We start from the raw sequence: 14,802 nt of genomic DNA, 5'->3' as shown, positions 1-14,802 counted from the left end.
GCTGTGCAGGGTCCGGGGAGTGGACAGCTGCTTGCCTCCCACATTCCAGACGCAAGGTCAAGCCTTTGGGGGAAGCTGTTTTTCTTAAAAATGTCACTTGAAAATAAACACTTTTGCTGGCGCTTCTCTGACGGCCCTGGATCCCCAGAGCGCGAGGGGGGCAGCGTGGGGTCCTCCAGCCCGAGCTGCCTGGACGCCGAGGGGACTCCACGCCCTGGACAGAGGCTCCTGAGGCTGGGCCCCCAGTGCGCCCAGAGCTGGGGACGCAGCCGTGAGTCTCCCCGGCGGCTGCCTTCCCCGCTCGGGTGACTGCTCCAGGCCAGGCCAGCGGGGTCTCCCTGCTCCAGCACAGCCCTCCCTTCCCGGCGATTCTCCTACACAGGCCCCCTCTCTTCCCCGCTCGCCCCCCCCCCCCCCCGGCTCTTTGCTTTGCTCCCAAGCCTCAAGCCCCGGCCTTGGCACTGAAGGCCCAGGAGTTCCCACCTCAGCAGGCCCTGCAAAGGCACGTGGCACTTCCTCCCCTCAGCACAGAACCCAGGGGTCACCTGAGCCCAGGCCTCGGGGGGCCAGCATGGGGGGAAGCTCTCTCGCACCAGCCGGCGGCCCCCTGCCCACAGGCCCCATGCACCCCGGAATCCTGAAGGCAGCCTGAGCAAGGACTCCAGCCAGCCTGAGGGCCGGAAGCTCTCTCAGTGCCCTGAGAAGGTTCTGGAAACAGGATGGCGTTGCCCGGAGCCCACCACGCACCCTTCTCTTCCCTGGCAGGTGGGGCGGGTGGCAGGAAGGGCGGAAGGATGGCACATCCCCCTCGGAGCTGCATGGACATGGGGCACCCCGTGCCGTGCCCACCTCGGAGCCCCCGGAACTCCAGGCCAAGCTGACATTCTGCCCCGACCCAGCCCGGCCTGGTGCTAAGCCCCGCCCTGCCCAGAGGGACCCTGCAGACATTTGGGGGGCGTTTGTGAGGGGGACGCAGGCTTGCAGTGTGTTCCAGGAATTCCTTGATGGCTGGGGACCCTCAGAGAGAAAGGACCGCCTGGGGCCAACCACTCTCTCTGCTCAGGAGGCTTTGGGCAGCTGGAGGCTCCCCAGAGACCACCTTCAGGCCGAGCTCAGGGAGGCGCAGACCATTGAGGGGCCTCCCGCCGGCCCGGGGCGCCTTACCCTTACCCCACTTAGGGAGCCGCGGCCTCCGCCCCCCGGGGGCCCCGCGGCCTTGTGGAGCGCCAGGTCAGTACCCTGGACTTTGCCCAGGGTGGGTGTTCCCAGAGCCCACGCGGCTGCACCCCTCCATCCTGCCCGGCCGGGGAGTGGGCAAGGGGAGGGGGCGGGGTGAGGGGGGATTACAGGCACCTGCCTCCTTTGCAAGCTTCCACCTCGGAAGCCTTTGACCTTCCAGAAAGTTCTCCGGTATCTGGGGCAGTCTCGCTGATGAGCGTCCCCTCTGGGCGGTTCTGCCCTGGGGGCCCCGTCACTGCCCGCCAAGCAAAGCCCAGGGTGGTGAGGACGGCGTGGTCTGCATGGCCACGTGGACCCGCCCTCCGGGGGTTCCGCAGGGGCTGCGGGAGCTCAGGGCCTCAGTTTCCTCATCTGCAGAACGGGCGTCACTGCAAACACCCAGGTGCTCGCAGGGGGCCCGGCGGCCCGTGGCTAGCACTCGCACGCCCCTGTTCCAGCGCGTCTCCCCGAGTCCCACCCTCGCCACAGAGGAAACTCAGTTCTGGTGCAGGGGACCCCAAGGTCAGAGTGCACCCGCTTCTTGGCGGCTGGAGGCCAGAGAACCCCAAGTGGGGGGCCTCACGGCCTTCTCCCAGGGAGCTCCCTGAGGCCGCCCGGGAGTGGACAGGGGCTGCGTCAGGAGGGACCGAGGACTCAGGCCCGGCCAGTGGCCACTCCTGCGGCTCCTCCCTCCAGACAGCGGTCAGCTAGCTCCGGGGTTATAGCTCCGGGGTTAAAGTAACAACAGGGGGCACGTGTGTGTGATGGACAGAGGGGTGGGCCCCCGAGGAGCTGAGGAAAAGGACAAAACAGATGGACGGACGGACAGTGTTGGCCGGAGAATCGTCGGGAGGGAGGCAGCCCTCCTGGCAAAGCCCCTCTTCCCGGCTCCCTAACACCGTCCTGCCACCTCCCCCACAGCCTTCCTCACCCGCAGGCCTCCTTTCCCCAGACTCGGGGGGCGGGGAGGGTGCCACCTTCGGGGCCACCTGGGCCTCCCGCAGCTCCCAGCTCCCCATGCTTGGCCTGGCCTCGGGGAGCAGAACTCACAGGTGTTCTTAAGAAGGGACCCCAGCCCTGGCCGGTGTGGCTCAGTGGATAGAGCGTCGGGCTGCGGACTGAAGGGTCCCGGGTTCAATTCCGCTCAAAGGCATGCGCCTCGGTTCCAGGCTCCTCCCCGCTGGGCCCTGGTCGGGGTGCGTGCAGGAGGCAACCCATCAACGTGTTTCTCTCACATCAATGTTTCTTCTCTCTGTCTTTCTCTCTCTCTTCCACTCTCTCTAAATGATCAATGGAGCCCTAGCCAGTTTGGCTCAGTGGCTAGAGCGTCAGCCAGCAGACTGAAGGGTCGATTGCGGTCAAGGGCACATGCCCGGGTTGTGGGCTCAGTCCCAGGTGTGGGGCCTGCAGGAGGCAGCTGATCAATGATTCTCTCTCATCTTTGATGTTTCTATCTCCCTCTCCCTTCCTCTCAGAAGTCAATAAAAATATTAAAAAAGAAAGAAGAAAAAGATCAATGGGAAAATATCCTGGGACAAACAGCACAGAAAGGGCCCAGGCCCTCGGCAGGGACCTGTGCTGCTTTCAAAGTGATCAGCTGTTTGCTGCTGGCCCAGGCGGTGGCCTGCCTCCTCCTCACCCCAGGACAGCTGGCCGACTGCATCTAGGGGGCACCCCGTTTCTGAGGCACCCCGTGAGCACCCCTGGGGCTCCCAGAGAAGGAGGCCAGGGCTCCCAGAGCTGACTTAGGTGCACACCACTGTGGCCCCCTAGGACCAGGCCAGAAAAGGGGGCCCCCAGGGCTCAGGGGCAGCGGGGATGGGGACCATGGAAATGGAGGGGTGCACGAGGGGAGCCGGCAGGGGAGCAGGAGCGGCAGGGGCCTCAGCCGGAGGGAGGGCAGGTCTGGAGCGCATTCCTGGGTGACAGCTCTGTGATGGATGGCAGGGAGCGGAGATGCCCCGACCCACGGGCTCCCTGTGCTGGGCAGCCACAGCCCGCAGCCAGCCTCCGCCTCCCCAACCAGCGTCCCCTCCCGGCCCCAGGCTCCCCGGACAGGGCTGAGCCAGGCGTCCCGCCTGCTGGCCTGGGCCCGACACCCAGCTGGGAATGGGGCGTCTGGATGGCTCTCGGCACCCCTTGTGCTGCCCACGGGGCCCGGGGCGCAGGGTGGGGTCCGTTTCCCGCTCGGGCCTCCTTGCTGCTCTGAGGCTCCAAGGCCCACAGAGCCCCCTCCCCCCAGGCGTCTGAAATTCCATCTCAGGTTCCACTTCCTCAGACACCCCCCCCCCCCCCGGCCTCCCTCCCCCGCCCCTGAGTCCCCTGCCCGCTTCTCCCACAGCGTTTACTGTGACATGTTGGCGTGTCAGCCCTTAATCCTATTGTCCCGGCCCCGCCCATTGTCTGGGTCACGGTCTCAGGCGGGCAGGCTGTGGGCAGGGGCCGTGCCCACCCAGATCTCAGGGACCATGAAGTGCGGCCTTCATTAGGTTGCTGCTGCGTGACCGGGTCCCACAAGTGGGAGGCCGATGCCCTGGGACCCTCTCGGCCACCTTCGGGGGGATCCTGGAAGCGGATGGGCGACTGTATCACGGGAGGGGGGGGGTTAGCCTCCTCCCGCCACCGCCCCGTGGCGGGGGGCCTCATTGTGCAACGGTCCCGGGCTCCATGCGGACAGCAGCCGGGAGGGGAGAGCCTGAGCAGCGGCCCGGCCGTGACCCGGGCCCCCGGCCCCCCTGGCTCCGTTCCCACTGGGAAAACAGCCGCTTTATCTCAGCCGCCTCCCGAACTGCAAACAGCCACGTGTCCCCCGGGGGCCCCTCTTGGCACACATGCCCTCTGCCCCGTGTCCCGGGGTGAGGTCCTTCACCCTCGAAAGGGGGCCGGGGGCGAGGGGAGGGGGGCTGGGGCGGGCAGCTCGGACCGGCGGGGGCCACCCAGGGGCTGGAATGAGAGGCAGGGACGGTGGGGGTGAGGGGCCGGGGCCTGCGCGTGGACTTAGCCCTGGCAGGGCCCTGGGGAAGGGGGCCCAGCAGCAAGGCAGGGGCCGCAGGCAGGACGGGGAGCTCGGCCTGGGGTGGGGACAGCCCGCAGGGACCCCCCGAGGGCCTGGGGGCTCTGTCCCCTCCGTCATCACCCCTTCTTAGTGACAGAGGTTGATGAACACGGAGCTAGCCATGGAAAAGGGGGCGAAGGGCAGTAGAAGCCCCTGCTTCCCCCCAGCACCCCAGCCACAGCCACAGACGTCCCTCGGGCCTGCCTGCACCAGCCCACGGGGACCGGGAGTCTTGGGGCATCCTGAGGGGTCCTGAACCCCTAGGAGATGGGTTCCTGGAGGGGCAACCTCCCCCCAACGCTCGCTCCTCCGGCCCAGGCTTCCTCTGTAGCCTGATGTATCCCAGCTGGGCCCCAGGCACCTCTCCGAAAGGGGCCCCCTCGGGGTAGCAGACGCTTCACAGCAGACCCAGGCCAGTGTGGTCTTACTCAGCTGGCGGGGGGGTGGGGGGGGGGGTAGGGGGCGTGTGGGAGTGGGGAGCACACCCTGCCTGCTCCCACCACCAAGCCCCCCGCTGCCGGCCTCCTCGGGGTCTCCATAGCCTGGCAGAGCCGGTGCCCCCTGCGGAGAGGCCCCCTCCAGGCCCCCTCCCTGCAGGGGCTCTGGGAAGCCAGGGTCTCCACCACATCCTGCCCTGGCCCCCTGGACCTCCCCGCACTGTCCTGGAGGCAGGGAGGCCTGGCCAGTGACCTGCAGCCCCGGGTGGTCGGCCAGAGCGTAGGGGCCGGAAAGCGGGGGGGGGGGGGGGACCCTCCTGGCTTTGCCAAGGTCTGCAGAGGGCTGACCCCTGTGTGGAGGGGCCCACTGGAGCCCCCTCCACCCTCTGGGCCCGAGACCCACCCCAGAAACCACTGTGCCCCACAAAGCCCCAGCCTGCGCCCCAGGCCCTCCAGGCCCCTTCCAGAGAGAGGAGGCGGTGGAGGCCAGGCCTGCGGCCCCCCACTCCCTGGTGGGGGTGCTGGGACTGGGGGTTGCGGAACAGGCAGCGCCAGGGCGCCATGGTGTGGCCTCCACCCCCAGACCCCAGAACAGTGGGCCAGTGTGTGGGGTGTGGGGCGGAGGCCGGCGGCCGGTCCCGCTCCATAAACCCTGGCCGGGAAGCTGTGACTGCTGGGGTGTTGACACAGGGGTGATATCACCGCCAGCCAATGGGGGCTCTGGGCCTCTCCCGCGCGGTGGGCCCTGCACACAGAGGGCGTGATCTGAAGGCCACCTGAATAAACCCAGGGCCCCTCTCCCCCCGGCCCCATGTCCTGCAGGCTCCCCCACCCCACTGTCTGCACGTGAGAGCAGGGGGGGGGGGCGGGGCAGGGAGGGGAGGAGGCCCTGCCCGCTCCCTCAGCCTGTGGCCCCCAAGCCCTGTCCCCCAGCACCCCTTCACCCCATGCCTCCATCTGCTGTGGCACCCCCTGCAGCCATGGCCCCCCAAGGCCCGCACGTCTGTTCTCCCCTGCCAGGTCCTGGCTCCCCCATCTGTGCCCCCCATCCTGCCCAGCGGCTCTGCCAGGCAGCTCTGCGCCCCGAGTCGTGTCTCAGTTCCAGGCATCCCACCACTGACCCCCCTCTTCCTTCTGCTCCTTGTTCAGGCCCCAACCCAGGGAATGGTCTTCCCGCCATCCTTCCTCCCTCCTCCCACCCTCGGGGCTGCATACCAGACCCACAGGCTCCAAGCTGCTGCGGCATGTCACCCCCACCCTCCCAAACCCTGGGGGGCCCGTGCAGGGGGAGCCCTAGTCCCGCTTCTCCTAGTCTACCACCAACCCTCCCCCCCACCACCCCCCCGTCTGGCTCCAGCCCCAGCTCCCACCGGCCCAACCTCCAGGCACGTGTTCCTGCAGAGCGTGGGAGCCCGCGGCCTGCACCCCCAGGACCCCGCGGTCTGCACGGTGCCCCCTGCCCCGTGGGAGGAAGGCACGAGGGGCCGGCACGGGGACGGGCGGAGGCTTTGAGCAGAAGCGGGGGCGAGGGCCCCTGCGCCTGGCGCCCACGTCTGTTTACTGGTCCGGCCCCAGGCCCTGGCTGTGCCCCGCGGACCCGGCTCCCTGCCGTGTCCGGCCAGGTGTTCGGTGATGGCGCACGGGCCCCGAGGACAAGGGCTCAGTGTGTGTGCAGGCAGCACGGTGCTGACAAGGAACAGAATAGCCAGTGACCGCTTCCGGGAAACGGCGCCGGGTGGGGGGCGCCGAGCGGCCCCTTCCCAGCAACAGGCCGCAGGTGGGCCTCCAGGAAGGGGCCCGGTCCCCCCACCTGGAAGGGGGCCAGGCAGGGCCCCAGGTGCAGCGGGGAGAGGTCCGGGGAAGGGAGGAGAGGGGGCGGCAGGGAGAGGAGACGGGAAGGCGGGATGGGGCGGCCTGGGCCTCGGCCAGTGTGGTCAGCGAGGCCGAGAGGACGCCAGAGCCTGCCACACGCCTTCTAGAACCTTCGATTCCCCCTTTGGGGACTTCGGTAAAACACACTCCTGGACCCTGCCCACAAGGGGAGGAGAGAGACGGAGGGGACCGGCCTGAACCGGGTTGTGGCTCGAACCCGAGGCTGAGGCTCTGGCCTTGTGTTGCTGAGGGGCCACAGCCTGGGCTCTCTGCCTTCCCTTGAGGCTCAGACACCCTGCAGCTCTGGGGGAGGGACGCGGGGTGGGCGGGCCCTGGGTGCTGTGGCTCTCGGGGGGACTGCAGCCGGACCAGGCCTCGGCCAGGCCTGCGAGCAGGATTGCGTTTCCTTCCCATTGTTAGGCATTTGCTGACCCCGCTCAGCCGGGCAGCAGTGTCCAGCCCACCCGCCCCAGCTCCCCCTCCCCTGCCTGAAAGCAGGTTCCGGGGCCATGAAATCCAGGCCCAGACGTGAACCCCACAAGGCACGAGGCCCACACGCCAGGCTGACGTCCACCCTCCCGGGGACCCTGGGCCACACAAAAGTCAGCCGGCCCCACGAGCACTTGCTCCCCAACCAGACAGGACCCACGTCGTGGCTTCCACGTGACGGGACAGCGGGTCAGAGAACCGATCAGAGACCCCCACACATGGCCACAGCCACACGGCTGTGTACACCCCCCAGGGCACCAGGGCAGGAGGACATGAGGGCTGTGCACAGGCCACGGGGACACACAGAACAGACACACACATGGACACACAGTGAAACACAAGGACACACATGTGAATACACAGGGCCACATGGACACACAGGGACATACGTGACATGCACAAGCACATGTGAACACATGGGGATACCCATGTGACTATACATGTGAACACAAGGACACAAAGACATATGCAGGCACACATGTAAACATACATGGATACACAGCCACATCTGGACACATATAGACACATGTGGCCACACAGGAACACACACGTGGACACACACGTGGGTACACAGGGGCACAAAGGGACATGCGCAGACATACACATGAATATACAGGGTTACAGAGACACGTGGGCACACAGAGAGACACACGTGAACACATAGGAATACACAGACACACATGGACACAGGAAACAAGCGGGTGCACATGTGAACATACAGGGTTACACAGACACGTGGATGCAGAGGGACAGACACACACGTGGACGCACTCTTGGGCACACAGGGGTGCACACGTGGAGGCACATGTGTGAACACGCAGATATGCGTACACGCAGACACAGGGACACACGGACATTGGTCCTGTGTCTGGAAACCGGGTGGCCTGGCCAGCTCAGCCCCCCGCTCCGGGAGCACGGCCTGGGGGGGTCCAGTGTGCACCTGGGCTTTGTGCCGGGGCCAGGGGGGGGGGCGCATGGCGCCCGGGCACTGCCCCTCTCACCCGCGTTCCCAGGGCCTCCCCAGACTCCCCTCCTGCGCCGCCCGGCCCGGCCCCTGCCCCCACCGCCGGCGGGTTTGGGAGTGAAATTCAAGCCCCTGTTTGCTCCGTGACACTTCACTCAGCGCGGGGCGCTTTGAAAGTGCCGGGGGTGGGGGCCAGAGCCTGTCTAACAGCCTCTCTAAGCCCCTTTCTCAAAAGCAGGAAATCGGGCTGGGCCAAAGGTAAACACATTCCAGCCTGCAGCCCCCAGCTCCGCGGAGGCTCCGGGCGGGCGGGCGGCCTGTTCCCAGCCGGGCGGGCGGGGCTCAACCTGCACGCAGCCAGGCCTTGGCCGTGCCCCCCCCCCCCCGCCCCCGCCCCAGGGTTCCCGCAGGCGCTCGGTGCCCCCAGGCCCCACTGCCAGAAGCAGAGGCCAGCGCGGCCGCCCAGGTGCATCCAGTGGGGGAGGTGGGGGTCACTGGGGGCCTCAGCACCCCCTCTCGCCATACTCCACCCCGTGCACCTTTCCCAGAGGCCTCCAGGCCCGGGGGGAAGCCCAGAGTGTCACCGTGACGTGGCGTGTGTCCGCAGGGACCAGGGCAGGGTCCCAGCTCCCCCAGGAGCCGCCCTGCGGACCCCCGGACGCCTGAGGGCTGGCCCCCTTCCTAGGGGTCCAATTCCTGGTGTTCATGTCCCCCCTCGCTCCGTCCCCACCCATGGGGCCACCCTCGAGGTGCCCACGCCGCCCCCACCGCCGGGCGGCGGTGTCAGGAAGGCCAAGTGCAGCCCTAAGGCTGACAGCGAGTGGGTGGGGTCCTCGCCCCCACAGAGCCCACTCGGGTGTCGGGGGACTGGCGGCCGGGGGAGGAGCAGCAGCACCCGGCCCCCGCGGCGGCCTCCGGGGGACGTGGGGGACCCAGGAGCTCCTTTCTGAGCGGCCTTTGCCCCCTGTGCACTGTCCGGGGAAGCAGGAGGGCCGTGGCCCCCATGCTGGGCCAGGCCGGACCGGGGCCTGGGTGGCCTGGGCGGGAAGAGGTGGGTTTCTCAGGCCCCTGCATCCTGGGCTGGAGGGGCCAGGCCTCCGGCCGGGGGAGGGGTTCCCAGGCTTCCCTATCGGCCTTTATCTGGAGCAGAGCATTTCCTGGCTCTGAGCACCGGGAGGGGCCCAGGACCCCCGGCTCCTTCCCAACAGCTGCTTCCTCCTGTTCCAGCCCCGCCAGGGGCCCCAGCTGGGAGGCCCGGGGCTCAGAGCGGAGCGCCCGCCAGCCCAGCCGGGAGGCCCCAACCAGGGCGGGGGCTGCATCACCCCCCATCCCAGGGCCTCAGTGCGAGACCCTCGGCTTCCTTACCTCCTGGTACCCCTCACCGCCCCCACCCTGTCCCCCATCTTCTCCTCCTCCCCTCCCTCCGCTCTTCACTCACCACCCCCTCTGCCTGCCTCCCTCCCCCCTCCCTGCTCCCTCTCCCTCTGCCTGCTCCCTCCCCCTCCGAGGCCTCTCTCCACCTCCGCCTGCCTGCCTGCACCCTCCCCCTCCCTATCCCCTGCCCCCTTTCTGCTTGGCTGGCTGTCACCTGGCTGTGGAGTAGCTCCCCCACCCCGAGCCTCAGGCCGCTGAGCAGAACCTCATGTCTGTTTTGTGTCCCCCCCCCACAGCCCCCAGCTCCCCCACAGCAGTGTGAGTGGGGAGGGACAGCTCTGTGCCCCCTGTGAGCTCGAAGCCCCCCGAGCCCCCCCGTCCCCATCAAGCCCACTGCCCTAAGATGAGTCCACAAACGAACGCCCCAGCCCAGGCCTTCAGGGTCTGGGGGAGGGAGGCCTGGGGTGTCGCCCAGGAGGCACTTGTATGGCTTCAAGAGACTTAGGGGGGCCCCACCCTCTCATGACTGAGCACCCCCATCTCTTCACCACCCCCAGCCCCACCCCTCCCTGCAGGGACCCCTGGTCCCACAGCCTCGCAGGAGTCCCACCCACTTCCTAGGACCCGCCGCCCACACCACTGTGTGACCCCCCACCCCTCGTGTTTTCTCATGTTCTCGTATGTTTCCCCATGTGCCCCCGCCCCTATGCCCTGTTCATGTGCCCCCGCCCATTGCCACGGCGCAAGGAGGACACGCTGAGACCAAATGCTGGAACGGATTTATTGATGATGCCCGGCTTCTGGTGAAGCCGGGTGAGGAGGGACACGGGCAAGACGCACAGTGCTGTGCTCAGTGCTCCTGGTGGGCGGAGCGTCCAGACTAGGGAGGGGGGGGCAGGGCCCCACGCACTCTGCCGCACCCAGCACCCCCAGTGACGGAGGGCGGGGGCGCTGGGGCGGCACCGGCCCAAGGAGGCCGGCACACTCGGCAGTGGCTCACACACATGCTCACGCACACGCTCACGCACACGCTCAGAGACTCAGGCGGTCCGGGACCCCAAACCAGTGCAAACGACTTATAGTGCAAATTGAATCAGGGGGTTGTGGGGACGCGGAGTCCCGGATGCTGAGCGGCTGAGCCAGGGACAGAGAAAGAAGGAAAGAAGGGAGCAGAGAGAGAAAAGTCGGAAAAGAAGGAGGAGGGGGGGGTGCTGGTGGCGGGCGGCTGGGGTGGTCTCCAGCCCCGGCTGGGGCGCGGCCAAGATGGTGTCGCCGTGGGGGCAGGTGCTGCCGTGGGGGCTGCTCGCTTCCGGTGGTGCTGGTGTTGCCGATCTCGGTCCTTTGGCTTATCCTGCGGGCAGAGAGACAGGGCGTGAGGGCGGGGCCAGGCTGGGCGGGCAGAAGCTTCCGGAAGGGGCGCCCGCGCTCACCTTCGGAGCCGATTCCTGAGACGGGTTGTGTGGTGGTTCTAAGTGCAGCATATTCTCGAGTCAGAGCTAGAAGGACTTGAAGAAGTCCGGGGTCCGAGGCCCAGGCGTGAGCTGGGTAGCACCATTTCTGCGGGGGGAGGGGCGGGGGCGGGGACAGAGTGAGTGCCAGCCCTGGCCCCATGCCACCTGCCCGTGCGGGGGGCGGGGGGGGTGCTCACCTTGTCATCTGGAGGGTTCTGAGGTCCCGAGGGCAGAGTTGTGTGGGCTCCTTCCGGAAAGCAAAGGACAGAGACCAGCTGGGCGCTGCGCTCCCCACGGCCCCGGCCGGGATGGTCTACGGGAGAAGAGACAGGTCAGGCGTGAGGTGACACCGCCTGTGGGTCTGGGAGCCACGCCCTGCACCTGCACTGACCTGGGAGGCCCGGCGCTCCGCTCCCTTCTCGCCGTCACACCGGACCGTGTCATGTCGCTCTGCGCACCTCCTGGCGCCCGGCCTCCGTGGCCGGCGGGCACGTTGTCACCCCCACTGAGACCTGGCTGGGAGAGAGCAGAGGGCGCGGGTTAGTGGCTGGGCTGAGGCCGCGGGGGGGCGGGGGTCAGGCTGAAGGGCGGGTGGACCGGACACTCACCTGGTCTCCGATCGAACGCGGAGGAGGCGCCGATTCCTGCTCCGTCGTCGCCCGCGGCCCGCCTTGGCCACGGCTCCGGAGCCAGCACCCGCCTCGCTCGCTCGCTCGCTCGCTGCCAGGCCGCTGCGCCTCGCCCCTGCCTGCGCCCTGATCCCCCCCCTCGCACACACGCCGCCCTGCCCGCCTCGCCTAGTCTGGTCCTGCCTGTATCCTTGACTCCCCTGGATGCTGAACTGTCTATCCCCCCGTCCCAGGGGCCGCACGGGGACGGACTGTCCCCCCGCGCCACCCCCGGGTCACAGTGCCACGTGGAACGGCGCCCACGCGGGCCCCGCAGCCTCCTTGCTGCAGACATCTCTGGCGCCCGCACCTGCGCCGTTCCCTCTGGTGACGCCCCTCCGCACTGCGCCCTCGTTCTCGCTCTCCTGCCCTCGAGGCTCCGGCGGCCGCGACGCGGGCCGGAGCCGCTCCTGTGCCTGCTCCTGAGTGGGTTACAGTGGGTGTGGTAGCGGCTGGGGACCCTGCTGAGTCCCCCTGCTCATCCTGTCCTGTCTGACCGGGCCTGGGGTGTCCGTGCAGGCGGTGGGCTCCTGCGGGCCCTCTGTCCTCTCCCTCGCCGGCAGCCCCCTCGTCTCGCTCCGCCCTCTGGAAGCGCGCTCTGCACCTGGGCGGGCCGCGGCCCCCCAGCCTGCGCGGTCTCGGCAACCCCCGAGACGATGTCACCTGTGCTACCGTCTGCCTTCCTCCTGCCGCTCTGCCGGGCGGGCGGCCGCTTCCCCCCGCGGTCCTCGCTCCCCGGAACCTCCTGGTTGCAGAAGGCCGGGGCGGCGAGGCCGCGAGGGGAAGGGACTCACCTGCCCGGCAGACCGCCGTCCTCAGCTGCCGTGGCTGCCAGCTACTCCTCGGCCCAGGCCCGGCGACCCCTCTGCATCTCCAGCTCCCCCGTGTCCACCAGCCGCCACGTCCTGAAACCAAAATTGACCGGGATGAATGCCTGGCTCCCCCTTCTCTCCTCCGCACCCCTGGCCGAGGCCCTTCACACCCCACGCCGCACTCCTGCGGCGCGTCCGGGCCCCGCCAGCCCCTCAACGCCATCGCCTCTCCTGCCAGACTCCAGATGTCCAAGGTGATCCTTGGCCCACGCAATCTTCCCACCCCAGCGCCCCATCTTCCCCTGGTTTCCCCGGCACCCCAGCTTCCCTGGTTACCCCTCGGCTCCCCCGCTTCCCCAGTTCCCCCAGTTTCCCCCGGGCTCCCCCATCCTACCCCCACCCCCACCCGCGCCCTGTCCCGGACCTTAGCCCGGGCTTTTTCTAACAGGGCTGGCCCCGCCCAGAATTCCCGCCCCAGCTCTGCCAGCCAATCAAAGCAGAGACCGTTCTTGGGGCCACCGCCAGGCCCACCTCCTACTGGGACGGTCCAGCGCACGTACCTCACCCCATCGAAATTCTCCGAAGACAGCTCCCGCGCCCCTCCCCTGGCAGCCGACACAGGGTTGGCATTGTCCCCAAACACCCCCTCCGGGTGAGACAGGGGCTCCCTCAGGGCTGACCGCGGGGCCCTGGGTGGGCACCACGCTCAGGCATAGGGTTCCCGGCGGAACCCGCGGACAGGGGTGGCACTCGGAGCCGCGCGGCCGCCTCCGTGTTAAGACCACACGCTCGCCCCCACGCCCTGGGACCCCCGGGTTCAGGCGGTGGGGAGTGTGGGCGGGGGTCAGGGCTCGGTGGGCACCAGCGGCTCCGCGGGCCAGGTGGACAGCCCATCGCCCGCTCACGCGCCGGCTCCCTGACCACGGTTTCGGCTGCAGTGGCGCTTCCGCGGGGCAGGCTCCCATTGCGGGGCACACGGGTCCCCCCACACTCCGTCCAGTGGACGCGCACGCCCGCGGGGCCCCACGGCTCCCAGGTGCCCACCGGGACGCCCCCTGTAGCTCACGGCTCTGTCCCCACCGCCTCACACCCTCCCGCCCGCGGCTCAGCCGCCGGTTCAGGAACAGAACAAAGACGCGAGCTCTGAGTCCCGCCGCCGGGCGCCCGGGCTGTCCCGAGCACGGAGCGCCCTTGACCGTGTGGAGGGGGTTGGGCTCCTGAGTCCAATGCTGTGCCCGCCACGTCTCGGCGTGGGCGCCACGGAGAGGGTCCCGCCGGGCAGGAGACCAGGACTCGGCAGGACCCGAGGGGAACCTCGGCGGACCTCACCAGGAAGTGGGGGTGCGCCAGCCAAACCCGACCCCAGCCTTTGTCATGGGTGAACCCGGGATTGACTGTAGAAAACCCCAGACTTAGCCACGGGTGGACCTCGACTTGAGGACGAGGCCGATCCCCACAGTTGCCCGAAAGAGGACCCCAAACCGGAGCCTCGGCCGGTGCTGCCACCTCGCGGCCACGGCTGCCCCCACAGCTGCCACGGATCTGCCCCAAGCAGAGTGGCGATCCGCTCACGGGTGGGCACCCACACCCAGGGGAGGACCCCCAAATCTTGTGCTCAGCAGGGCAGCCCTCAGGACCCTGCGCCGCGAGCGGCCCGTGGGAAGGGTCTCCCGCGGAGACCGAGGTTCGCGGCATCCGGGCCGGGGATCGCTCAGGCAGTGACGATCGCCTAAGTCTTGCCTCGTTCTCCCAGCGTCACCTTAGCCGGCCCTGACGCAGATGGGGAGTCCTGGGGGGCTCAGACAGGCACCCCGTCTCCCTGAGGACTCTCATCAGCCACCACGGCATCAAGTGTGAGGGGACCGGGGACCTCGCACGATACACGACACAGGGAGACCCGGGAGGCTACACGGGCGAACCCCCGACAACTGTGGGCAGAGGGGACACTGCGCGGGGGACACAGCGAGCAGGGGGACCAACCCCGGCAACTGTTGGCCGATTGGGGACACGGAGCGTGGACACAGGGGGGTCCATCCAGGACCTTTGCAGGAGGCCGTGAGACACGGCGTGCGCGACCCGGGGACACGGCGCGGCAAAACCCGGCACGTTCCGCGTGCGCACCCTCGGCAGCCTCGGCGCCGATGTCTGAGCCGGCACTGCCACCTCGCGGTCACCGCCGGCTGCCGAACCGCCGCTGCCTGGGCGCCGCGTGGGCCGTGCTGAGGGCCCGCGGGCATCGTCCAAGACCCAGGTGGACGAGCCCGAAATGCCTTGCGCTCAGCCCTGCCGCCCCCAGGACCCGGTGCTGCCGCAGGGCGAGTGCGGTCGGCTCCCTGTTGTCTCGGGCTCCCTGCCACGCGGCTCCGGTCCTGCCCTCGTCACTGCAGGACATGGGCACCACGATTCCCAGTGTCACGCATCTCCCTGGCCTTGGGGCCACGCAACCACGGAGCCACGGTTCT

The 14,802-nt window shown here is 68.7% G+C and overlaps 1 long non-coding RNA gene across 1 annotated transcript; it reads right to left on the bottom strand.

Annotated features, from left to right (window-relative positions):
- Nucleotides 1-10,176: 10,176 nt before the first annotated feature.
- LOC114229234 (uncharacterized) lies at nucleotides 10,177-12,633 on the bottom strand. Its single transcript, XR_008558034.1, has 5 exons — nucleotides 11,469-12,633; nucleotides 11,252-11,376; nucleotides 11,058-11,173; nucleotides 10,840-10,966; nucleotides 10,177-10,760 (listed from the first exon to the last, which is right to left on the bottom strand). It is a non-coding gene; the product is annotated as an uncharacterized LOC114229234 (long non-coding RNA).
- Between the last annotated feature and the right edge of the window lie 2,169 nt (nucleotides 12,634-14,802).

This window comes from Eptesicus fuscus, chromosome 13, assembly GCF_027574615.1.
Source record: "Eptesicus fuscus isolate TK198812 chromosome 13, DD_ASM_mEF_20220401, whole genome shotgun sequence".
NCBI classification, from domain to species: Eukaryota; Metazoa; Chordata; class Mammalia; order Chiroptera; family Vespertilionidae; genus Eptesicus; species Eptesicus fuscus.
This window is presented reverse-complemented; position numbering and strand designations above follow the sequence as displayed.